This window comes from Pristiophorus japonicus, chromosome 4 (genome assembly GCF_044704955.1).
Source record: "Pristiophorus japonicus isolate sPriJap1 chromosome 4, sPriJap1.hap1, whole genome shotgun sequence".
Lineage (NCBI taxonomy): Eukaryota > Metazoa > Chordata > Chondrichthyes > Pristiophoridae > Pristiophorus > Pristiophorus japonicus.
The window spans coordinates 303,468,466-303,493,323 of NC_091980.1; the positions used below are offsets into that span (position 1 = coordinate 303,468,466).

At 48.4% G+C, this 24,858-nt stretch overlaps 1 long non-coding RNA gene across 1 annotated transcript in view; it reads right to left on the reverse strand.

Moving 5' to 3' along the window:
• Positions 1-1,411: 1,411 nt before the first annotated feature.
• The window catches only part of LOC139263489 (uncharacterized), a 37,396-nt gene continuing 13,949 nt past the window's right edge, over positions 1,412-24,858 (reverse strand). Inside the window, exons 3-4 of the long non-coding RNA XR_011593156.1 lie at positions 4,948-5,190; positions 1,412-1,663 (exon numbers count right to left, since the gene is read on the reverse strand). This is a non-coding gene — a long non-coding RNA (uncharacterized lncRNA). The remainder of the gene's footprint in view (positions 1,664-4,947; positions 5,191-24,858) is intronic.

Genomic DNA, 24,858 nt, shown 5'->3' on the forward strand with positions numbered 1-24,858 from the left:
TTTGAGAGTTATTTCTGAATCTGCTTCCACCGTCCTTTCAGGCAATGCATTCCACATCACCACAACTTGCTGTGTTAAAGAATTCTCTTCATCTCCCTCTGGTTCTTTTGCCAATCATCTTAAATCTGGGTGCCCTGGTTACCGACCTTCCTGCCAGTGGAAACAGTTTCCCCTTATTTACTCTGTTTGAAGACCAGGCCCTCAAACCTACCACCAAACTCATAGTCTACAGGGCTGTAGTAATACCCGCCCTCCTGTATGGATCTGAGGCATGGACGATGTATAGAAGGCACCTCAAGTCGCTGGAGATATATCACCAACGATGTCTCCGCAAGATCCTGCAAATCCCCCGGGAGGACAGACGCACCAACATCAGTGTCCTCGACCAGGCTAACGTCCCCAGCATTGAGGCACTGACCACACTCGATCAGCTTCGCTGGGCAGGTCACATAGTTCGCATGCCGGACACGAGACTCCCTAAGCAAATGCTTTATGCAGAGCTCCTTCATGGTAAACGAGCCAAAGGAGGACAGCGGAAATGTTATAAGGACACCCTCAAAGCCTTCCTGGTAAAGTGCGACATCACCACTGACACCTGGGAGACCCTGGCCGCAGACCGCCCGAGGTGGAGAAAGTCCATCCGGGAGGGCGCTGAGTTTTTCGAGTCTCAACGTAAAGAGCACGAAGAGGTCAGGCGCAGACAGCGGAAGGAGCACGCAACAAGCCAGCCCCACCCACCCCTTCCCCCGACGAATGTCTGTCCCACCTGTAACAGGGTCTGTGGCTCTCGTATCGGACTGTTCAGCCATCAAAGAACTCACTTTGGGAGTGGAAGCAAGTCTTCCTCGATTCCGAGGGACTGTCCATGATGATTTACTCCAGCAAAACTCCTCATAATTTTGAACACCTCTATTTAATCTCCCCTTAACCTTCTCTAAGAATGATCATAGAATCATAGAATGGTTACAGTATAGGAGGCCATTCGGCCCGTGCCGGCTCTCTGCAAGAGCACTTCAGCTAGTCCCACTCCCCCAAACCCTTTCTCCGTAGCCCTGCAATTTTTTATCCTTCAGCTACTTATTCAATTCCCTTTTGAAAGCCACGATTGAGTCTGCCTCCACCACCCTCTCAGGCCGTGCATTTCAGATCCTAACCACTCATGTTGTCTTTGATTCATTTGCCAATCACCTTAAATCTGTGTCCTCTGGTTCTCGGCCCTTCCGCCAATGGGAACAGTTTCTCTCTCTCTACTCTGTCCAGACCCCTCATGATTTTGAACACTTCTATCAAATCTCCTCTCAACCTTCTCTGCTCCAAGGAGAATAACCCCAGTGTAAAGTCCTGTCCCCGCAGTACAGATTCACACGAGGCACATACTGTAGTCAAGGTCACTCAGGACCCGCACCTTTATTACACAGCTCTCGAGTGCCACACTTGCCTGAGATCTGTCCTTATATACCTGTCTGGGACAGGTATCCAGTGTCTCCTGCAAGTGCACCCCTGGTGGTAAGGTAAGCTTGTGGTTACAGGTCATCTCTAGTTACAGTCATGTATAGCATGGTAAGATACAGTTATGTACAGTCGTGTGAGATACATGACACCCAGCTTCTCCAGTCTATCCACGTAACTGGAGTCCCTCATCCCTGGAACCATTCTGGTAAATCTAGGGGATAAAGGGACATTGTGGTAAGACCAGGTGGAAGGAACACTTCTACTGTTACATGAGCAACGGTATTATTTCAAACCTAGATTTAGGAAGTACAATTATTCCCATCTCTCGGGTCTCTGAAGCTAAAGGAGATGCAGTGTTTGACACTGAGAAAAAAAGCACAAGGTCACCATAAAATCTGATGCGATCAGTCCATTCACACGGGTAACCTGAGTCCACTTATTTTAGTGCCACGGTCGGCAAGTTTCAATATCTAATGTACTTAACATTTATCCATAATTAATCGTAGCTTAAGTCAACGAGTAAATGTTGACCTCAAGTTCTAAGCACTAGGAATGTAACTGTACCTTGGCTACAGCAGATAACTCCATCTCTGGGTCTTTGTAAACTAATCTCCAACTAAGAGCTCATAAATATATAATAATAGTCACTAAAAATCCATTAAGGAATTCAGGAGACACTTCTTTACCCAGAGAGCGGTTGGAATGTGAAACTCGCTACCACGGGGAGTGGTTGAAGCGAATAATGTTGATGCAGCAGGGAATTTATTTATTTATTTATTTCCTGCCTGGTGAAAACTTTTCAGAAATTTTGCAACTGAAGGCAGGAGAGTTTTGAAGAGCCAGACACAACAGAAAGGGTCTAGCAGAGGTGTAAATGGGTATAGCAGAATTGTCAACAGCTGCCATCTGAAAAAATGGGGGCGAAATAATCTGTTGCATCTCTAACTTTTTCTAGTTCTGATGAAAGGTCATGGACCTGAAACGTTAACTCTTTCTCTCTCTCTCTCTCTCCACAGATGCTGCCTGACCTGCTGAGCATTTCCAGCATTGTCTGTTTTTATTTCAGATTTCCAGAGTCCGCAGTATTTTGCTTTTGTAAAATGAGTGCATTTGTTTCAACAATTTCACACAAAGACCTCCCATCGATATATTACATTTATAAAGAAATAATTAGCATTTATATAGCATCTTTCATGATCTCAAGACATCCCAAAGTGCTTTATAGCCAATGAAGTATGTTTGAAGTGTAGTCACTGTTGTAATATGGGAATCGCCGCAGCTAACTTGTGCACAGCAAGCTCCCACAAACAGCTATGTGTTAAATAATGAGGTTTTTAATGATGTTGGTTGTGGGATAAATATTGGACAGGACACCAGGGAGAACTCCCCTGCCCTTCTTCAAAATAGTGTCGTGGGACTTTTTACGCCCACCTGAGAGAGCAGACAGGACATCAGTTTAACATCTCATCCTAAAGATCGCAGGACTCCCTCGGCACTGCACTGGAGTGTCAGCCTGGATTTTTGTGCTCAAATCTCTGGAGTGGGACTTGAACCCACAACCTCCTGACTCAGAGGCAAGAATACCACCCAATGAGTCACGGCTGTTACATTTTCTAGGCTTTGATCAAGTTCATTTTAGCATTTGCTCCAGTTCACAAAATGTTATTCCAATTTCTGCTGGGTTTAGTACATAGAATTACACAGAATCATCATCATAGGCAGTCCCTTGGGGTCGAGAATGACTTGCTTCCACACTAACAATGAGTATTCAGCTGACTGATGAACTCATTTTAAATGGTGGAAGATGCCTGTTCCTGAATTATTTTAACGTGGGGTGACCGTTGCACACCAGCCACCACACGGGCTTAACGGAGCAAGGTCTTGGTCCATGGCAAGGGTTAACCAAGATAACTGGAGACCAGACTCCGCCGCATTACCAATACATACACACAAACTCAAACATACTCCTACTATCCTCCTTCCCACAGGACCTCTCTCTATTGGAATTCATAGAACGCAATGTGAGCCTCACCACCTCACAGCCTGGCTATTGGCCCGTGCTGCATCTTCCCTTGGTCTTGGTCATGCTGCTCCGACCTCTGGGCTCCGACCTCGTCCGTCCTCTCCTCTCCGCTTCCGATCTCTGGACTTCGCCGGTCTCTCCCTCCGCCCCTCGCCGGTCCCTCCCTCCGCCCCTCGCCGGTCCCTCCCTCCGCCCCTCGCTGGTCCCTCCCTCCGCCCCTCGCCGGTCCCTCCCTCCCTCCGCCCCTCGCTGGTCCCGACCTCTGCTGCTGCGGTGCCTAGCTTTTTTTGATTTGCCCACAGCTCCAAACTCCAAACTTTAAAAAAGCCCGACTTTATGGGGCAGTCAGAGGATATACTGCACAGAAATAGGCCATTCGGCCCCAACCATGTTCCACTCGAGCCTCCTCCCGTCTTTCCTCATCTAACTATCAGCAAAACCCTCGATTCACTTCTCCCTCATACACTTATCTTGCCTCCCCTTAAATGCACCTGTACTATTCGCCTCAACCACTCCCTGTGGTAGCGAGTTCCACATTCTCACCACTCTCTGGGTAAAGAAGTTTCTCTGAATTCCCGATTGGATTTCTGGGTGACTATCTTATATTGATGGCCTCTAGTTATGCTCTTCCCCACAAGTGGAAACACTCTCTCTGTATCCACTCTATCAAAACCTTTCACAATTTTAAAGACCTCTATTAGGCCACCCCTCAGCCTTCTTCAAGAGAAAAGAGACCCAGCCTGTTCATCCTTTCCTGATAGGTATACCCTCAAATTTCTGGTATCATCATTGTAAATCTTTTTTTGCACCCCTCGTGCCTATTTATCCTTTTTAAAAAATGGCAACCAGAATTGTACACGTGTACAAGTGTGGTCTAACCAAGGTTCGATACAAGTTTAGCATAACTTCTCTACTTTTCAATTCTAACCCTCTAGAAATAAACCCTAGTGCTTGGTTTGCTTTTTGTAATGGCCTTAATCTGCGTCGCAACTTTTATTAAATTGTGTATTTGTATTCCCAGATGCCTTTGCTCCACTATCCCCATTTAGATTCTTATTTTCCAAGTAATAAGTGACCTCCTTATTTTCTTACCAAAATGTAATACCTTAACACTTACCTGTGTTGAAATTTATTTGCCAGATCAAATAAAAATAAAAACACCCTGTGATTATATAATCTTACGACATCACGAACACACTCTGCAAGATGGCTCTGACAGAAACGGTCAACATGTGACCTTGTCACATTGAGCCTTTATTATTGTATTTGCATCAGTAGTTGCATTACCACAGTAGTCCACTTGGTGGAGCTCTATTAAGCACCCTAAGGTGGGAGAGCTTTGAAGAGCGAGGGGCCAGATCTCATGCTGGAGTTGGGCTAGCACATCACCAAGTGTGACATTGACCTGACCTCCCCGGCTCTGACCCAGATACTGACCCTCACTCACACACCGGGGCTAGAATTTCACAGACCTTGTCGTCAGGTTTTCGCTGCACTTTGACCCTCCGCGGCGAACACCCGGTCGGCGGGATCTTCGGTGACCTTGTTGCGGTGACGCTGCCACGTACCGCTGGGGAGAAGAGCGCCATCATGCAACGCCACAAGTTGCGTTCGCGGTCGATTTTTGGCGCTCTCGGGACCCATGTTCTGCGCCCAGAATACCGACAGGGTCAAACCTACGATGCAGCCCTGCCAGCAGCGGTAAGTCTGAAGACCTGCAGAAAAAGTAAGTTAAAGTTTTAATTTTTCATTGTTTTTCAGCAATTTAATAGGTAAGGGTTTTGTGAATTTTTTTTTTTTTTTGCAATTCTCCCCGACCCCACCGCCCCTCCCCCCCCCCCCCCACCTCCTCCTCCCAAGGCCTCTCTCGCAGTGCTATCGGCCGCTATCAAAGTTGCCGAAATTCATGGTTTGCGCCGCGAATCCTCGTGCAACGCCGGTATTTTACCAAATTAAAAGCCGAATAGCGGGTGAAAACGGTAATTTTGGCGTAAAACTACCCCTAGAATGTAAAATGAAAGCATTTGTTTCAACAGTTGCACAAAAAGACCTCCCATCGGTGTAATATTATTACATTCATAAAGAAAGAATTTGCATTCATGTAGCCTCTTTTACAACATCAAGACACCCCCTCAAAGCGCTTTACGGCCAATGAAATATGTTTGGAGTGTAGTCACTGTTGTAATGTGGGCAACGCAGCTGGCAAAATTGTGCACAGCAAGCTCCCACAGAGAGCTTATGGGTTAAATGATCAAGTAATTTGTATTTTAGTGACGTGGATTGAGGGATGAATATTGGACAGGAGACCAAGGAGAACTCCCCATGCTCTTCTTCAAAATAAAATCTTTTACGTCCATCTGACAGGGCTGACGGGGGGCCTCGGTTTAACAGCTCCTCCGAAAGACGGCACCTCCGACAGTGCGGCACTCCCTCAGCACTGCACTGGGAGTGTCAGCCTGGATTTTTATGCTCGAGTCTCTGGCGTGGGACTTGAACCCACAACCTTTTGCCTCAGAGGTGAGAGTGCTGCCCACTGAGCCACGGATGATACATGATCGCGTATGTTTGTATCATTTGCTCCAGTTCGCAGCACTATGTCCTGACTTCATACTGGCTTCATTAGTGCTCAAATAGAAATAAAAGCACCCTGATGATAAGATGCCTCTCCCAAGCACTGGCATGTGGCCACTCACAGCTGCCAGTTTCTGTCAGTGGCGAGATCCAGAACACATTATGTCAGGAGTCATTCATCAACAGTCAACAAGCAGATGGAAATTAGTGCCTGTGGGAGAGAGTGTTGGTAAACTACTACAGTGCTGTAACTGGGAGCTCCTTGCACTGCTAAATAGATGCTGTGAAGCTTCCAACGTGACACAGCATCTATTGAAAAACAAAAACAACTTCTTGCAAAGCTGCACTGTCGGAGGAGACATTAAACCGAGATCCTGACTCGGTTTTTCTGGCACGCTCGGATGAAGTGCAGGGAGTGTTCCAACATTCCTTTCTCAAACAACTCCACCAAAAGCAGCTTAACCGGTTATCCATCTCAGTGCCGTTTGTGGGACCTTGCTGTGTGTTGGGTGCTTACCATGCTTGCCTAAGTAGAATGACATAGAAATTTACAGCACAGAAACAGGCCATTCAGCCCAACTGGTCCTTGCTGATGTCTATGCTTCACTCGAGCCTCCTCTCACCCCGACTTCATCTCGCCCTATCAGCATATCCTGCTATTCCTTTCGCCCTCTTGTTTCCCCTTAAATGCATCTATACTATTCGCTTTAACCACGCCCTGTGGTAGAAACATAGAAACATAGAAACATAGAAAATAGGTGCAGGAGTAGGCCATTCGGCCCTTCGAGCCTGCACCACCATTCAATAAGATCATGACTGATCATTCACCTCAGTACCCCCTTTCCTATAGAAGTACCTCTTTCCTATAGAGTTCCAATATAAAATTCTGACGGGATTGGACAGGTTAGAGGCAGGAAGAATGTTCCCGTTGCTGGGAAGTTCCAGAACCAGGGGTCACAGCCTAAGAATAAGGGGTAGGCCATTTAGGACCGAGATGAGGAGAAATTTCTTCACTCAGAGAGTGGTTGACTTGTGGAATTCTCTACCGCAGAGAGTTGTTGAGGCCAGTTCGTTGGATATATTCAAGAGGGAGTTAGATGTGGCCCTTATGGCCAAAGGGATCAAGGGGTATGGAGAGAAAGCAGGAAAGGGGTATTGAGGTTGAATGATCAGCCATGATCATATTGAATGGTGGTGCAGGCTCGAAGGGCTGAATGACCTGCTCCTGCACCTAATTTCTATGTTTCTATTCTAACCACTCTCTGGGTAAAGAAGTTTCTTCTGAATTCCCTGTTGGATTTATTAGTGACTATCTGATATTTATGGACCCTAGTTTTACACTACCCCACAAGTGGAAAGATTTTCTCCATCTCCACCTTATCAAACCCCTTCATAATTATAAAGACCTCGATCTAGAGAAAAGAGCCCCAGCCTGTTTAGTCTTCCCTGGTAGTACCCTATCTGTTCTGGGATCATCCTTGTAAATTCTTTTTGCACTGACCCCAGTGCCTCTATATCCGTTTTGTAATATGGAGACCAGAACTGTGCACAGTGCTCAGTGTGTGGTCTAACCAACATTCGATACAAGTTTAACATAACTTCCCAACTTTTGAGTTCTATTCGTCTAGAAATGAACCTCGGTGCGTTTGCATTTTTTTTTTATGACTTTGTTAACCTCCGTTGCTAATTTTAATGATTTGTGAATCTGTACCCCGAGATTCCTCTGTGACTCATAGGTGCCGAAATGACCCCTTTCAATAAGAGCTGTGTCTGCCTGAAAGCGGCGGCCACGGGTCAGTAAGCACTCACCGCTCGGTCGACGCGGAGGGGACGCCATTTTGAAAATTGCCCTTGTGGATTTTCCCGGTGGAAAACGTCTCGGCTCCACCTGTGTTGCCGCGCCGTTGACCCCCCTACCAACCGGCAGCGACCCCCTTTCCGCCCCGCGTGTGAAATTGCCCCGGGGAGCGGCTCGGCCGCCGGTCAGTGCCCCTGACAGCTTTCTCCCGGCGGGAAGCTTCTTGTGGCTGGGCGGCACATCCGCCCTTAAAGGGGAAGGCGCACTGCCGTAGCCGCCATTTTATTTTAATTGTCGGGTCGACTGCTAAGTCGGCCCGAAAATGGCAGCCATGGATTCGGCCAGGCCCACCAACAGGCCACCTGGCACCCCTTCTTGGGTACCAGGCCACTGGCCCGACCAAATACCTCCCTAGGGACACAGTCTAAGGATAAGGGGTAGGCCATTTAGGACTGAGATAAGGAGAAACTTCTTCACTCAGAGAGTTGTGAACCTGTGGAATTCCCTACCGCAGAGAGTTGTTGATGCCAGTTCATTGGATATATTCAAGAGGGAGTTAGATATGGCCCTTACAGCTAAAGGGATCAAGAGGTATGGGGAGAAAGCAGGAAAGGGGTACTGATGTGAATGATCAGCCATGATCTTATTGAATGGTGGTGCAGGCTCGAAGGGCCGAATGACCTACTCCTGCACCTATTTTCTATGTTTCTAAGGTGGCCCAGTGTTTGCCACTAAAGTGGCTGCAGAGTTCGCAGTGACCCTCCCTTTAACTGAAGGGAAGGGACATAAGAACATAAGAAATAGGAGCAGGAGTAGCCCATACGGCCCCTCGAGCCTGCTCCACCATTTACTATGATCATGGCTGATCTGATCATGGACTCAGGTCCACTTCCCTGCCCGCTCCCCATAACCCCTTATCCCCTTATTGTTTATATCACCAACGATGTCTCCGCAAGATCCTGCAAATCCCCTGGGAGAACAGACGCACCAACATCAGTGTCCTCGTCCAGGCTAACATCCCCAGTATTGAAGCACTGACCACACTTGATCAGCTTCACTGGGCAGGCCACATAGTTCGCATGGCAGACACGAGGCTCCCTAAGCAGTTGCTTTATGCGGAGCTCCTTCACAAATGACCCAAAGGTGGGCAGCGGAAACGTTACAAGGACACCCTCAAAGCCTCCCTGGTAAAGTGTGACATCGCCACTGACACCTGGGAGTCCCTGGCCGAAGACCGCCCGAGGTGGAGAAAGTGCATCGGGAGGGCGTTGAGCTCTTTGAATCTCAACGCCGCGAGTGTGAAGAGGGCAGGCGCAGGCAGAGGAAGGAGCGTGCGGCAAATCAGTCCAACTATCCCACCCCGCTTCCCCCGACAAATGTCTGTCCCACCTGTGACAGGGTCTGTGGCTCTCGTATTGGACTGTTCAGCCATCAAAGGACTCACTTTAGGAGTGGAAGCAAGTCTTCCTCGATTCCGAGGGATTGCCTATAATGATGATGATTATTGTTTAAGAAACTGTCTGTTTCTGTCTTAAATTTATTCAATGTCCCAGCTTCCACAGCTCTCTGAGGCAGCGAATTCCACAGATTTACAACCCTCTGAGAGAAGAAATTTCTCCTCATCTCAGTTTTAAATGGGCGGCCCCTTATTCTAAGATCGTGCCCTCTAGTTCTAGTCTCCCCCATCAGTGGAAACATCCTCTCTGCATCCACCTTGTCAAGCCCCCTCATAATCTTATACGTTTCGATAAGGTCACCTCTCATTCTTCTGAATTCCAATAAGTAGAGGCCCAACCTACTCACCCTTTCCTCATAAGTCAACCCCCTCATAGAAACATAGAAACATAGAAATTTACAGCGCAGAAGGAGACCATTCCGGCCCATCGTGTCCGCACCGGCCGACAAAGAGCCGCACAGCCCTTGGTCAGCAGCCCTAAAGGTTACATATAAACCTATAAACAATGATGGAAAGGCAAAGACCACCCAGCCCAACCAGTCCACCTCACCACAACTGCGACACCCCTTATACTAAAATATTCTACACTCCACCCCAACCGGAGCCATGTGATCTCCTGGGTGAGGCAAAAACCAGATAAAAACCCAGGCCAATTTAGGGAGAAAAAATATGGGAAAATTCCTCTCCGACCCATCCAGGCGATCGACACTAGTCCAGGAGATCACCCTCAGCTCCAGAATCAACCAAGTGAACCTTCTCTGAACTGCCTCTAAAACAAGTATATCCTTTCGTAAATATAGAACCCAAAACTGCACGCAGTATTCCAGGAGCGGCCTCACCAATACCCTGTATAGCTGGAGCAAGACTTCCCTGCTTTTATACTCCATCCCCTTTGCAATAAAGGCCAAGATTCCATTGGCCTTCCTGATCACTTGCTGTACCTGCATACTAACCTTTTGTGTTTCATGCCACAAGTAACCCCAGGTCCCGCTGTACTGTGGCACTTTATAATCTTTCTCCAGTTAAACAATAACTTGCTCTTTGATTTTTTTTCTGCCAAAGTGCATGATCTCACACTTTCCAACATTATACTCCATCTGCCAAATTTTTGCCCACTCACTTAACCTGTCCATGTCCTTTTGCAGGTTTTTTGTGTCCTCCTCGCACATTGCTTTTCCTCCCAACTTTGTATCGTCAGCAAACTTGGCTACGTTACACTCAGTCCCTTCTTCCAAGTCGTTAATGTAGATTGTAAATAGTTGTGATGTTGTGACACGTCAGTGACAGCAGCTCCTTCCCGCCCGCACTTCCGCCCCGCGGATGACACCACTTCCGTTCCGCTCCAAAAAACCAAAAAGCTGAATTTCCCCGGATTGTCTGCCCCATGCACTTAAAAAGAGGTAGTTGCACCCCGCTTCAGGCGGAGGGCGATTACGGCCCCATATTCTCCAAGGCTTGACCAAGACACCTTATTCCTCCTACCAAAATGCACAACCTCACACTTATCTGCATTGAAGTTCATAATAACAAGAGTTACAATTCATCATGCATGGAACGCTTTGAGGTGCTTTAATATGATAAGACGTTTTATAAATGGACGGTTTTTACACGCTTCTTATCTTTCAGATCAAGCGATGAAAGTTATTTACGGGGAGGATCAATTGACTAAACGGCAAATTAGGAAGCTGCCCCGACATTTCTTTTAAAAGTAAAATAATTTTTACGTGAAGCACAGAACCTTATTGAAAGAAGGAAAGTAGGACTTACATTTAATATTGGTGTCACGATGATGTCCTTCCTCCACCAATGGTATCAGTGCATGTCTCAGTTTACAAGTACTTGACGTCCTGCAGTTTCCACGCACAGCGCTGGTTTTTTCAGTGCAATTCACCCAAAATCGGCCAAACCAACGCAACAGACCGAGGAATTTCAGGCACAAATTACGTTCAGCACGAATCGAGTTTCCAGGATTTTTTTGCGCTGGTTCAAAAACATCGCGCTGGAAGCCGGCCCCGCCCACAAATCCAGCCACACCCCCAGATCGAATTAATCGCCATAGTGAGTCGCCGCTAATTGGCAGGCCTTCGTGGAGGCTTTTAAAATTAAGCTGATTTTTTTTTTTAGGCGCAAACGCATTAATAGGAACTTATTAAAAGCTTTTAAATATTTAAACGTATTTAATTTATGAAGAAACTGACGACAGTAGACCAATGAAACTGGTACATGGTTCTGTATAGTTTTTTTTAATCATAAACTTACCACGCTGAAATTACATTCTTTCTCCAGTAGAGTCGCTGCAGCGCCACCACAGGCAGGAGGCTGTAAATACAACGCTTCACCATCTTGCCGTCCGGGGGAGGCGGGGGTCCCCGATGGAGTGCTCGCTACGCGGGAGTCCTCCCTTCATTTATTGGCGACTTGGCCTGGAGGGTGTTGCATGGGGCAGTCCCGTGCAATCGGTTTTTAAGTCGGTTCACAGACTCCCAGGCCGCCTGCAATTTCTGGGGTCTGGAGGAGTCCGTGTTCCACGTGTATGTTCGATGTGTGACATTGCAGCCCCTCTTCCATTATTTGAAGGGGCTGCTCCTCAAATTCTGGTTTCACTTCGCTCCCGATCTTTGGGCATCCGGTGCGGAGGGGAGCGGGCAGGGTCGGAAGGCCTCCTCGCAGGACTGCTCCTGGGCTTGACAAAGGTGGCCATCAACCGGTCCAGGCAGCGGGCGGTCGAGGGGGTCGTTTAGCCCGACTGCCTGCCTCTCTTCCGCGGTTACATTCGAGCCAGGATGTCCCTGGGAATGAGCACGGTGACCACCGGTACGCTCGCGGCCTTCCGCGAGAGGTGGGCGCCGGAGGGACTGGAGTGCGTTATCACTCCCAGGGACAGCATTTTAATTTAATTTGATAAAGTTCCCATGTTAATTTGAATTATGTGTTCTAGTACCCTTTAAATAAAAAGGGGGTACTTGATTTAAACGTTCTTACAAAAACAGTTGTAAATACAGCGTGACAGAACAGTCACCATTATAAACCTGAACATGGGAGCTTATAATAGAAATATAAATACAAAGACAGACTTTAATATTGCTATCGAATTACGTCTGGTCCAAATATCCTTGACCTCTAATCTCACTTCATTCTCCAGTCCTAGCCAATATTTATCCCTCAATCAAAATAACAAAAAACAGATTATCTGGTCATAGAAACATAGAAACATAGAAACATAGAAAATAGGTGCAGGAGTAGGCCATTCGGCCCTTCGAGCCTGCACCACCATTCAATATGATCATGGCTGATCATGCAACTTTAGTACCCCATTCCTGCTTTCTCTCCATACCCCTTGATCCCTTTAGCCTTAAGGGCCACATCTAACTCCCTTTTGAATATATCTAACGAACTGGCCTCAACAACTTTCTGTGGTAGAGAATTCCACAGGTTCACAATTCTCTGAGTGAAGAAGTTTCTCCTCATCTCGGTCCTAAATGGCTTACCCCTTATCCTTAGACTGTAACCCCTGGTTCTGGACTTCCCCAACATCAGGAACATTCTTTCTGCATCTAACCTGTCCAATCCCGTCAGAATTTTATATGTTTCTAAGAGATCCCCTCTCATTCTTCTAAATTCCAGTGAATATAAGCCTAGTTGATCCAGTCTTTCTTCATATGTCAGTCCTGCCATCCCGGGAATCAGTCTGGTGAATCTTTACTGCACTCCCTCAATAGCAAGAATGTCCTTCCTCAGATTAGGAGACCAAAACTGTACACAATATTCAAGGTGTGGCCTCACCAAGGTCCTGTACAACTGCAGTAAGAACTCCCTGCTCCTATACTCAAATCCTCTCACTATGAAGGCCAACATGCCATTTGACTTCTTCACCGCCTGCTGTACCTGCATGCCAACCTTCAATGACTGATGTACCATGACACCCAGGTCTCGTTGCACCTCTCCTTTTCCTATTCTGCCGCCATTCAGATAATATTCTGCCTTCGTGTTTTTGCCACCAAACTGGATAACCTCACATTTATTCACATTATACTGCATCTGCCATGCATTTGCCCACTCACCTAACCTGTCACGTGCTAGTCAGAGTAGGAATCGCAGGATAGCGCAGATGAATACGTGGCTTGAGCAGTGGTGCAGCAGGGAGGGATTCAAATTTCTGGGGCATTGGAACCGGTTCTGGGGGAGGTGGGACCAGTACAAACCGGACGGTCTGCACCTGGGCAAGACCGGAACCAATGTCCTAGGGGGAGTGTTTGCTAGTGCTGTTGGGGAGGATTTAAACTAATATGGCAGGGGGATGGGAACCAATGCAGGGAGACAGAGGGAGACAAAAAGGAGGCAAAAGCAAAAGACAGAAAGGAGATGAGGAAAAGTGGAGGGCAGAGAAACCCAAGGCAAAGAACAAAAAGGGCCACTGTACAGCAAAATTCTAAAAGGACAAAGGGTGTTAAAAAAACAAGCCTGAAGGCTTTGTGTCTTAATGCAAGGAGTATCCGCAATAAGGTAGATGCATTAACTGTGCAAATAGATGTTAACAAATATGATGTGATTGGGATTACGGAGATGTGGCTCCAGGATGATCAGGGCTGGGAACTCAACATCCAGGGGTATTCAACATTCAGGAAGGATAGAATAAAAGGAAAAGGAGGTGGGGTAGCAATACTGGTTAAAGAGGAGCTTAATGCAATAGTTAGGAAAGACATTAGCTTGGATGATGTGGAATCTATATGGGTAGAGCTGCAGAACACCAAAGGGCAAAAAACGTTAGTGGGAGTTGTGTACAGACCTCCAAACAGTAGTAGTGATGTTGGGGAGGGCATCAAACAGGAAATTAGGGGTGCATGCAATAAAGGTGCAGCAGTTATAATGGGTGACTTTAATATGCACATAGATTGGGCTAACCAAACTGGAAGCAATGCGGTGGAGGAGGATTTCCTGGAGTGCATAAGGGATGGTTTTCTAGACCAATATGTCGAGGAACCAACTAGGGGGGGAGGCCATCTTAGACTGGGTGTTGTGTAATGAGAGAGGACTAATTAGCAATCTCATTGTGCGAGGCCCCTTGGGAAAGAGTGACCATAATATGGTGGAATTCTGCATTAGGATGGAGAATGATACAGTTAATTCAGAGACCATGGTCCAGAACTTAAAGAAGGGTAACTTTGAAGGTATGAGGCGTGAATTGGCTAGGATAGATTGCCGAATGATACTTAAGGGGTTGACTATGGATGGGCAATGGCAGACATTTAGAGACCGCATGGATGAATTACAACAATTGTACATTCCTGTCTGGCGTAAAAATAAAAAAGGGGAAGGTGGCTCAACCGTAGCTATCTAGGGAAATCAGGGATAGTATTAAAGCCAAGGAAGTGGCATACAAATTGGCCAGAAATAGCAGCGAACCTGGGGACTGGGAGAAATTTAGAACTCAGCAGAGGAGGACAAAGGGTTTGATTAGGGCAGGGAAAATGGAGTACGAGAAGAAGCTTGCAGGGAACATTAAGGTGGATTGCAAAAGTTTCTATAGGTATGTAAAGAGAAAAAGGTTAGTAAAGACAAACGTAGGTTCCCTGCAGTCAGAATCAGGGAAAGTCATAACGGGGAACAAAGAAATGGCAGACCAATTGAACAAGTACTTTGGTTCAGTATTCACTAAGGAGGACACAAACAACCTTCCGGATATAAAAGGGGTCAGAGGGCCTAGTAAGGAGGAGGAACTGAGGGAAATCTTTATTAGTCGGGAAATTGTGTTGGGGAAATTGATGGGATTGAAGGCCGATAAATCCCCAGGGCCTGATGGACTGCATCCCAGAGTACTTAAGGAGGTGGCCTTGGAAATAGCGGATGCATTGACAGTCATTTTCCAACATTCCATTGACTCTGGATCAGTTCCTATGGAGTGGAGGGTAGCCAATGTAACCCCACTTTTTAAAAAAGGAAGGAGAAAACAGGGAATTATAGACCGGTCAGCCTGACCTCAGTAGTGGGTAAAATGATGGAATCAATTATTAAGGATGTCATAGCAGCGCATTTGGAAAATGGTGACATGATAGGTCCAAGTCAGCATGGATTTGTGAAAGGGAAATCATGCTTGACAAATCTTCATGAATTTTTTGAGGATGTTTCCAGTAAAGTGGACAAAGGAGAACCAGTTGATGTGGTATATTTGGACTTTCAGAAGGCTTTCGACAAGGTCCCACACAAGAGATTAATTTGCAAAGTTAAAGCACATGGGATTGGGGGTAGTGTGCTGACGTGGATTGAGAACTGGTTGTCAGACAGGAAGCAAAGAGTAGGAGTAAATGGGTACTTTTCAGAATGGCAGGCAGTGACTAGTGGGGTACCGCAAGGTTCTGTGCTGGGGCCCCAGCTGTTTACATTGTACATTAATGATTTAGACGAGGGGATTAAATGTAGTATCTCCAAATTTGCGGATGACACTAAGTTGGGTGGCAGTGTGAGCTGCGAGGAGGATGCTATGAGGCTGCAGAGTGACTTGGATAGGTTAGGTGAGTGGGCAAATGCATGGCAGATGAAGTATAATGTGGATAAATGTGAGGTTATCCACTTTGGTGGTAAAAACAGAGAGACAGACTATTATCTGAATGGTGACAGATTAGGAAAAGGGGAGGTGCAACGAGACCTGGGTGTCATGGTACATCAGTCATTGAAGGTTGGCATGCAGGTACAGCAGGCGGTTAAGAAAGCAAATGGCATGTTGGCCTTCGTAGCGAGGGGATTTGAGTACAGGGGCAGGGAGGTGTTGCTACAGTTGTACAAGGCCTTGGTGAGGCCACACCTGGAGTATTGTGTACAGTTTTGGTCTCCTAACTTGAGGAAGGACATTCTTGCTATTGAGGGAGTGCAGCGAAGATTCACCAGACTGATTCCCGGGATGGTGGGACTGACCTATCAAGAAAGACTGGATCAACTGGGCTTGTATTCACAGGAGTTCAGAAGAATGAGAGAGGATCTCATAGAAACGTTTAAAATTCTGACGGGTTTAGATAGGTTAGATGCAGGAAGAATGTTCCCAATGTTGGGGATGTCCAGAAACAGGGGTCACAGTCTAAGGATAAGGGGTAAGCCATTTAGGACCGAGATGAGGAGAAACTTCTTCACCCAGAGAGTGGTGAACCTGTGGAATTCTCTACCACAGAAAGTAGTTGAGGCCAATTCACTAAATATATTCAAAAGGGAGTTAGATGAAGTCCTTACTACTCGGGGGATCAAGGGGTATGGCGAGAAAGCAGGAAGAGGGTACTGAAGTTTCATGTTCAGCCATGAACTCATTGAATTTCGGTGCAGGCTAGAAGGGCTGAATGGCCTGCTCCTGCACCTATTTTTCTATGTTTCTATGTTTCTATGTCCAAGTCACCCTGCAGCCTCTTAGCATCCTCCTCACAGCTCACACCGCCACCCAGCTTAGTGTCATCTGTAAACTTGGAGATATTACATTCAATTCCTTCATCTAAATCATTAATGTACAGGCAATCCCTCGGGGATTGAGCTATTCCGGGGAAACGATTTTTCCGTTGGGGTGAGTCTACATTTTAAAGTTAAAACTTTAATGAATAAATACAATCGTTGGGGCGAGTTTCCATTTATAAGTTAAAACTTTAATGAATGAATACAATCAGCTACAAACAGTAACAAAAGATGGACAGTACCAGCATGCATGTACAGGTTCTGTGCCTGGTCCCCAACGTCAGCGGCGGCCGCGAGAGACGGCGGCTACAGCAGTGCACACACACACGCACACCAGCAAAGCAAGGGCAGAGGAGGGGGATTTTTATGGTGAGTGAGCGAGAGAGAGATAGTGTGAGAGAGAGAATGAGCAAATACAAATGAGCACACTGTTTGGAAGGAGATGCTTCCAAATTATTTGGTGCTGTCGTTTCACTTATAACAGAATTTTAAATCCCGTTACAACGGTTTTCCGTTGGATCCGTGTACGGATAATCGAGAGTTGCCTGTATGTTGTAAATAGCTGGGGTCCCAGCATTGAACCTTGCGGTACCCCACTAGTCACTGCCTGCCTTTCTGCAAAGGACCCGTTTATTCCTACTCTTTGCTTCCTGTCTGTCAACCAGTTCTCTATCCACGTCAATACATTATCACGTTGCTGTTTGTCGGAGCTTGCTGTGCGTAAATTGGCTGCTGCGTTTCCTACATCATCATCATAGGCAGTCCCTCGAAGCGAGGATGACTTGCTTCCACGCCAAAAGGGATAAGTTGACAGGTGTTTCAATGAAGGACCTAATATTCCGGATCCTGAACTATATCTTGAAGGGTGGAAGATGCCTGTGTGTGGATAATTTTAACGTCTGGTTGCTGTTGCACACCAGCCACCACACGGGCTTGACAGAGCTAGGTCTTGGTCCAGTGGCAAGGATTAACCAGGACGACTGGAGCCCAGCTCTGCTGCACGGACCTAGTGCGCACACATATCGCAGTGTGGGCTGGCCCGTGCTGCCCCTGGGCCCTCGTCTCTTCTGTGCCCCGAACTCACGCCTCTCCTGGGCCCTGATCTCATCCCTCTATGAACTCTTGTCGCTCCTTCCCCCCGACCCCGCCGCTCCTGCTGTACCTGCCCGCACTGCAGTCAGTCGTCGCCCTCCTGCAGCAGCACGCGCTCCCTCTAATGGCCCCGGCCCGCTGATGCACATTTCCTCCATTACAACAGTGACTACACTCCAAAAGTACTTCATTGCCTGTAAAGCGCTTTGAGACGTCCGGTGGTCGTGAAAGGTGCTATGTAAATGCAAGTCTTTCTTTCATTTCAATTGAAAACTACATTTAATCTCGACTCCCTTTGTTTTCAGAAACAGTGAGGTTGGAGGCCAGGGATGTAGACTCCCTTTGTGTAACGCCACGAGAGATTGGTGATATAAATAAATCAGTCATGGGTAATAAAACAGAACGGTAATGCAACATGTATCCTCTGTCATATTCAGACAGAGTAACAGGAACGGAGGACATCACGAGCTGTTTACTAACAAACAGTTGGCAATTTCATCATTGGCTTTCCTGCAGAATGGATTCCCTCCCCCGCTGTGTTGCAGGCAGATCACTTGTTACCATGGATACAGAGAAGCCTGAGGCCCAGTCTACTGATAAGTTATACTTCATGAGATGGCTACATGGCAAGAAACCAAAGGGCAATTCCAACAAATGGATGCCGGGGCAGACACAGGGGCCCCTATATTGACAATGGTGGGTTTTTTGAGTGGTTGGGGGGGGGGGCGGGGGAAGGATTTTGGTTAGGAGACCCAGCTGACTGAGCTCTCAGTCAGGCGGGGAGCACTCCAGCGGAGGCCGCAAGAGCAGGTAAGTCATCTGGGGTGGGGGGGGGGTGGGGGGGTTGATTCCCGACCCCGGGGAGGGGGGATGTCATATCCCGGGGGGTTCCGATCCTCAACCCCGTAGGACGGGGGTCCAATTGAACGGGGGGGGGGGAACTCTTGAATCGGGAGGTCCAAACAATCCCAGAGAAGGGGTCTGATCCCCAATCATGGAGGAGGTCTTTGGATCGGGAGAGAGGATTGATCGCTTGCCGGGGAGGGGGTTCTGATGGTAGGGAAGTAGGTAAGCTCCATGCGTTGGGTGAATGTACTCCTGCTCCTCCTGGCCCACAAGCATTGCCGAAATGGCACTTATCTTTTCCTCAAAGTTGTCCTCACAACCCCCGAGCTGCCAGGTTTCCCAAGGCCTGGGATACCAATTGGCCACTGTAAAGCAGGTTAAATCTGAGGCTCCCTGTCTCATTATAGAAACATAGGGCCCAAGTTTCGAGCCGCACCTAGAACGGCGCAGTCCCGACCTGGACGCCCATTTCTCGCGCCACAAAGTGCGCCTAAAAAAACCCTCCATATTCTCCACCTCCCTGCAGGTCCTCTGGCCCTCGGCTCGGCGCAGCGCAGCTCGAGCTGTAGGGGGCGGAGCCAGGTCCCTGCGCTGAAAACAGTGCCGGGACCTCTGCACATGCGCGCTACAGTCTCGGGCCCGGCCCGTTCAGCCTCTCTCCCCCTTCTCCTTTCCCCCCCCCAATCTCCTTCCCCCCCCCCCAATCCCCTTCCCCCCCCAATCCCCTTCCCCCCCAAATCTCCTTCCCCCCCCCAATCTCCTTCCCCCCCCAATCTCCTTCCCCCCCCAATCTCCTTCCCCCCCCAATCTCCTTCCCCCCCAATCTCTTTCCCCCCATCTCCTTTCTCCCCCTTCTCCCCTTTATCCACTTCTCCCCCCTCCCCCTTCTCCCCCATCCCTCCCCCTTCTACCCCATCCCTCCCTCTGCTCCCCCCCCTCTTCCCCCTCCCCTCGCTGTCAGAAACACAGACACTGACAGGCAGAGAATGAGAGACACACACAGACAGACAGAGAGATAGAGACACTGACAGAGACACACTGGGGGGGGGGGGGGGGGGGAACATCCCAGCACGCTGTTGGAGGGCTCCCGGTGCTGCAGTCGGTAAGTAGAAAATGTTTTATTTATTGATTTAAAAAAAAAAAAAAATTATTTCTTATTAATTTTTTTTGATTGATTTATTGGTTGATTTATTGATGTATTTATCATTTATTATTGATGATGGCTCTTTATTTGTAAAACTGAAGTGTTTAATGTTTGTAAACTTCCCTTTAAACACCCCCCCCCCACCATTCCCTACGCCTGATTTTCTAAAGTGTAGACAAGGTTTTTTCGAGCGTACAAAAATATTCACTTACTCCATTCTAAGTTAGTTTGGAGTAAGTTTTCACTGCCGAAACTTTGAAAACAGGCGTAAGTGACCGGACACGCCCCCTTTTGAAAAAAAAATTCTGTTCCAAAGTGAAACTGTTCTAACTGACTAGAACTGGAGCAAACTAAATGACGAGAATTCCGATTTCTAAGATACTCCGTTCTACACCAGTTGCTCCTAAAAATCAGGAGCAAATCATGTGGAAACTTGGGGCCTTAGAAACATAGAAATCAAGAGCGGGTTTAAATTGCCCCCAGGAATTTAAAATATAGCTAGTTTGTCAACAGCTGAAGGATTTGACCAGTATAATTTGGAGAAATTAGCATTCTGTCCGCTAACTAGGATGGCCCAGTGCGCTTTCCATATTTTCTATATAACTTACGGCATAAGTTAAAAATAAAAAGTCTGAAATTACTACTCTATTCAGTCACGAGCAGTCTGCAAAATAAATTAAGTTTCCTAATTTAACGTTATCGTTGTCTCACAAGAGATTTTGTCTGTTCCGCCTTGGGGGAGATTGGAGTAGCGCACGCAGTGGCATACGCGAGGATTGCGGTTGGCAACTCTGGCTGGACGTATTCCTACGGGGAGGGGGGAGGGAGAGAGGGGGGGAGGGAGAGAGGGGGGGAGGGAGAGAGGGGGGGAGGGAGAGAGGGAGGGAATGAGGGAATGAGGGAGGGATAAAAACAGCTTCCAAAATGAAACAGACACACCCTTGTATTTATTTGCCAAAATAAAGGTTTCAATGTCTGGAAATGTTTCACGTGTGGGAATGTTAAACATCCCCATGATTTTTCTCCCGAGCAGATTCACCTTTAATTCCTGGAGGGTTGGCAACCCGAGCGAGGATCACATTATCCACCTCATGTACCAAAGAAGTCTTTTTGTTTCACCCCTGGGGTTAGGCTGCTGTGTGTCTGGAGGTGGTGCACCAAAAGTAAACCATTGAGCGAGAGGGGGGTGGATCTTGGTACAGTGTCAGCTGTGACTCAGTGGGTAGCACCCTCGCCACTGAGTCAGAAGGTTGTGGGTTCAAGCCCCACTGCAGGAACTTGAGCCCATAAATCTAGGCCGACACTCCCAGTGCAGTGCTGAGGGAGTGCTGCACTGTCGGAAGAGTCGTCTTTTGGATGAGACGTTAAACCGAGACCCTATCTGCCCTCTCAGGTGGACGTAAAAGATTTCATGGCACTATTTTGAAGAAGAGCGGGGGAGTTATCCCCGGTGTCCCGGCCAATATTTATCCCTCAAATTAACATAACAGAAACAGATTATCTGGTCATTGGAAATAGGAGCAGGAGTAGGACCCCAGCTATTTACAATATACATTAATGATTTGGATGAGGGAATTGAATGTAATATGTCCAAGTTTGCAGATGACACTAAGCTGGGTGGCGGTGTGAGCTGTGAGGAGGATGCTAAGAGGCTGCAGGGTGACTTGGACAGGTTAGGTGAGTGGGCAAACGCATGGCAGATGCAATATAATGTGGATAGATGTGAGGTTATCCACATTGGTGGCAAAAACACGAAGGCAGACTATTATCTGAATGGCGGCAGATTACGAAAAGGGGAGGTGCAACGAGACCTAGGTGTCATGGTACATCAGTCATTGAAAGTTGGCATGCAGGTACAGCAGGCGGTGAAGGCGGCAAATGGTATGTTGGCTTTCATAGCTAGGGGATTTGAGTATAGGAGCAGGGAGGTCTTACTGCAGTTATACAGGGCCTTGGCGAGGCCTCACCTGGAATATTGTGTTCAGTTTTGGTCTCCTAATCTGAGAAAGGACGTTCTTGCTATTGAGGGAGTGCAGCGAAGGTTCACCAGACTGATTCCCAGGATGGCAGGACTGACATATGAGGAGAGACTGGATCAACTGGACCTGTATTCACTGGAGTTTAGAAGGATGAGAGGGGATCTCATAGAAACGTATAAAATTCTGACAGGACTGGACAGGTTAGATGCAGGAAGAATGTTCCCGATGTTGGGGAATTCCAGAACCAGGGGACATAGTCCAAGGATAAGGGGTAAGCCATTTTGGATTGAGATGAGGAGAAACGTCTTCACTCAGAGAGTTGTTAACCTGTGGAATTCCCTACCGCAGAGAGTTGATGATGTCAGTTCATTGGATATATTCAAGAGGGAGTTAGATGTGGCCATCAAGGGGATCAAGGGGTATGGAGAGAAAGCAGGAAAGAGGTACCGAGGTGAATGATCAACCATGATCTTATTGAATGGTGGTGCAGGCTCGAAGGGCCGAATGGCCTACTACTGCACCTATTTTCTATGTTTCAATGGGCCCAAGTTTCCACAAGAAAAAAAACGGGCGCCCCTCCGAGCTGGGCGCCCGTTTTTCGCGCCTAAAACGGCGCCTAAAAAAATCCTCGGTATTCTCCACCTCCCTGCAGGTCCTCTGGCCCTCGGCGCAGCGCAGCAGGAGCTGTGGGGGGGCGGAGCCAGGTCCCGGCGCTGAAAACAGTGCCGGGACCTCTGCACATGCGTGCTACAGTCGGCACGCAAGTGCAGTAGCTCCAGGCGCCGAACTGTGTGGGAGGGGCCCGAAGCACGCAGCCCCTAGCCCTGGTCCAATGGCCTCACTGGGGCTGCGTGAATGAGGCTCCTCCCACGGCCAGCTCCTGCTCCCCCCCCCCCGACCAGACCCGACACCCGCTCTCCCATCCGCCCCCCCCGCCAACCAGACCCGACCCGACACCTGCTCCCCCCCCCCCGCCCCGACCAAAGACCCGACACCCGCTCCCCTCCCCCCCGCCCCGACCCGCTCCCCCCACCCGACACCCGCTCTCCCCCCCCGCCTCGACCCGAGACCCGACACCCGCTCCCCCCCCGCTCCGACCCGACCAAAGACCCGCTCCCCTCCCCCCGCCCCGACATGCTCCCTCCCCGCCCCAACCCGACACCCGCTCTCCCCCCCCACCGCCCGTCCCGACCCGAGACCCGACACCCGCTCCCCACCCCGCCCCGACCCGAGACCCGACCCCCGCTCCCCGCCCCCGACCCGCTCCCCCCCCCTGACCCGACCCGCGCTCCTGTTCCCCGACCCGACGCCCCCCCCCCTCTCTCCCTCCCTCTCTCTCCCTCTCCCTCCCCCTCTCCCCCTCCCCCTCTCCTCCCTCTCTCTCCCTCCTCCCTCCCTCCTCCCTCTCTCTCCTCCCTCCTCCCTCTCTCTCTCCCCCCCTCCTCCCTCTCCCTCTCTCTCTCCCCCCCCTCTCTCTCCCTCCCTCCCCTCTCTCTCCCTCCCCCCCTCTCTCTCCTCTCTCTCCCTCTCTCTCCTCTCTCTCTCTCTCTCTCTCTCCCTCCCCCCCTCTCTCTCTCTCTATCCCTCCCCCCTCTCTCTCTCTCCCTCCCTCCCCCCCTCTCTCTCTCTCCCTCCCTCCCCCCTCTCTCTCTCTCCCTCCCTCCCCCCCTCTCTCTCTCTCCCTCCCTCCCCCCTCTCTCTCTCTCTCCCTCCCCCCTCTCTCTCTCTCTCCTTCCCTCCCCCCCCTCTCTCTCTCCTTCCCTCCCCCCCCTCTCTCTCTCTCCCTCCCTCCCCCCCTCCCTCTCTCTCTCCCCCCTCCCTCTCTCGCTCAGCGGCACGAACAGCTGCAGAATTCTCCCTGGCTGAAGCACTTTCACACAGGTAGGAAGATGGTTTATTTAATATTTTCTTGGCTTATAAATGTTTATTCGGGATGGATTTATTTGTATAATATTTGTAGAAGTATAAATAAGGATTTATTGTAGAATTTAATGAGTTCCCTCCCCCCCTCCCCTCCACCTCGTTCTGGACGCCTAATTTGTAACCTGCGCCTGATTTTTTAATGTGTAGAACAGGTTTTTTCAGTTCTACAAAAATCTTCACTGGCTCCATTCTACTTTAGTTTGGAGTACATTTTCACTGTGGAAACTTTCAAATCAGGTGTCAGTGGCCGGACACGCCCCCTTTTGAAGAAAATATTCTGTTCTAAACTAGAACTGTTCTACTTGACTCGAACTGCAGAAAAAAAAATGTGGAGAATTGCGATTTCTAAAATAGTCCGTTCTCCACCAGTTGCTCCTAAAAATCAGGCGCGAATCATGTGGAAACTTGGGCCCTATGTTTCTATGTCGACCATTTGGCCCCTCGAGCCTGCTCTGCCATTTAATAAAATAATGGCTGATCTGATCTTGGGCTCAGCTCCACTTCCCTGCCCGCTCCACCTTAAATATATTCAATGACCCAGCCTCCACAGCTCTCTGGGGCAGAGAATTACACAGACTTATGACCCTCAGAGAGAAGAAATTCCACATCTTAGTTTTAAATGGGCGACCCCTTATTCTTAAACTATGCCCCCTAGTTCTAGATTTCCCCATGAGGGGAAACATCCTCTCTGCATCTACCTTGTCGAGCCCCCTCAGTATCTTACATGTTTCAATAAGATCACCTCTCATTCTTCTAAACTCCAATGTGTATGGACCCAACCTGCTCAACCTTTCTTCATAAGTCAACCCCTTCATCTCCAGAATCAACCGAGTGAACCTTTTCTGAACTGCCTCCACTATAAATATATCCCTCCGTAAATCATCATCATAGGCAGTCCCTCGGAGTCGAGGATGACTTGCTTCCACTCTAAAAGTGAGTTCTTAGTGTTATATATGCAGACTATAGATATACTCTCTGTGTAGTTACTGTATAGTTGCATAAGATGGAGACTTGTTTACCTGATGTACTATCAATAAGGGTTACACTGTATATATACCATGCTGGCACCACTAGAGGGTGCAACTGGTGGAGACCAGACTTTCCTGCCCTGGTGGCAGGGGCTGGATAAAAGGGTAGCCAACATGC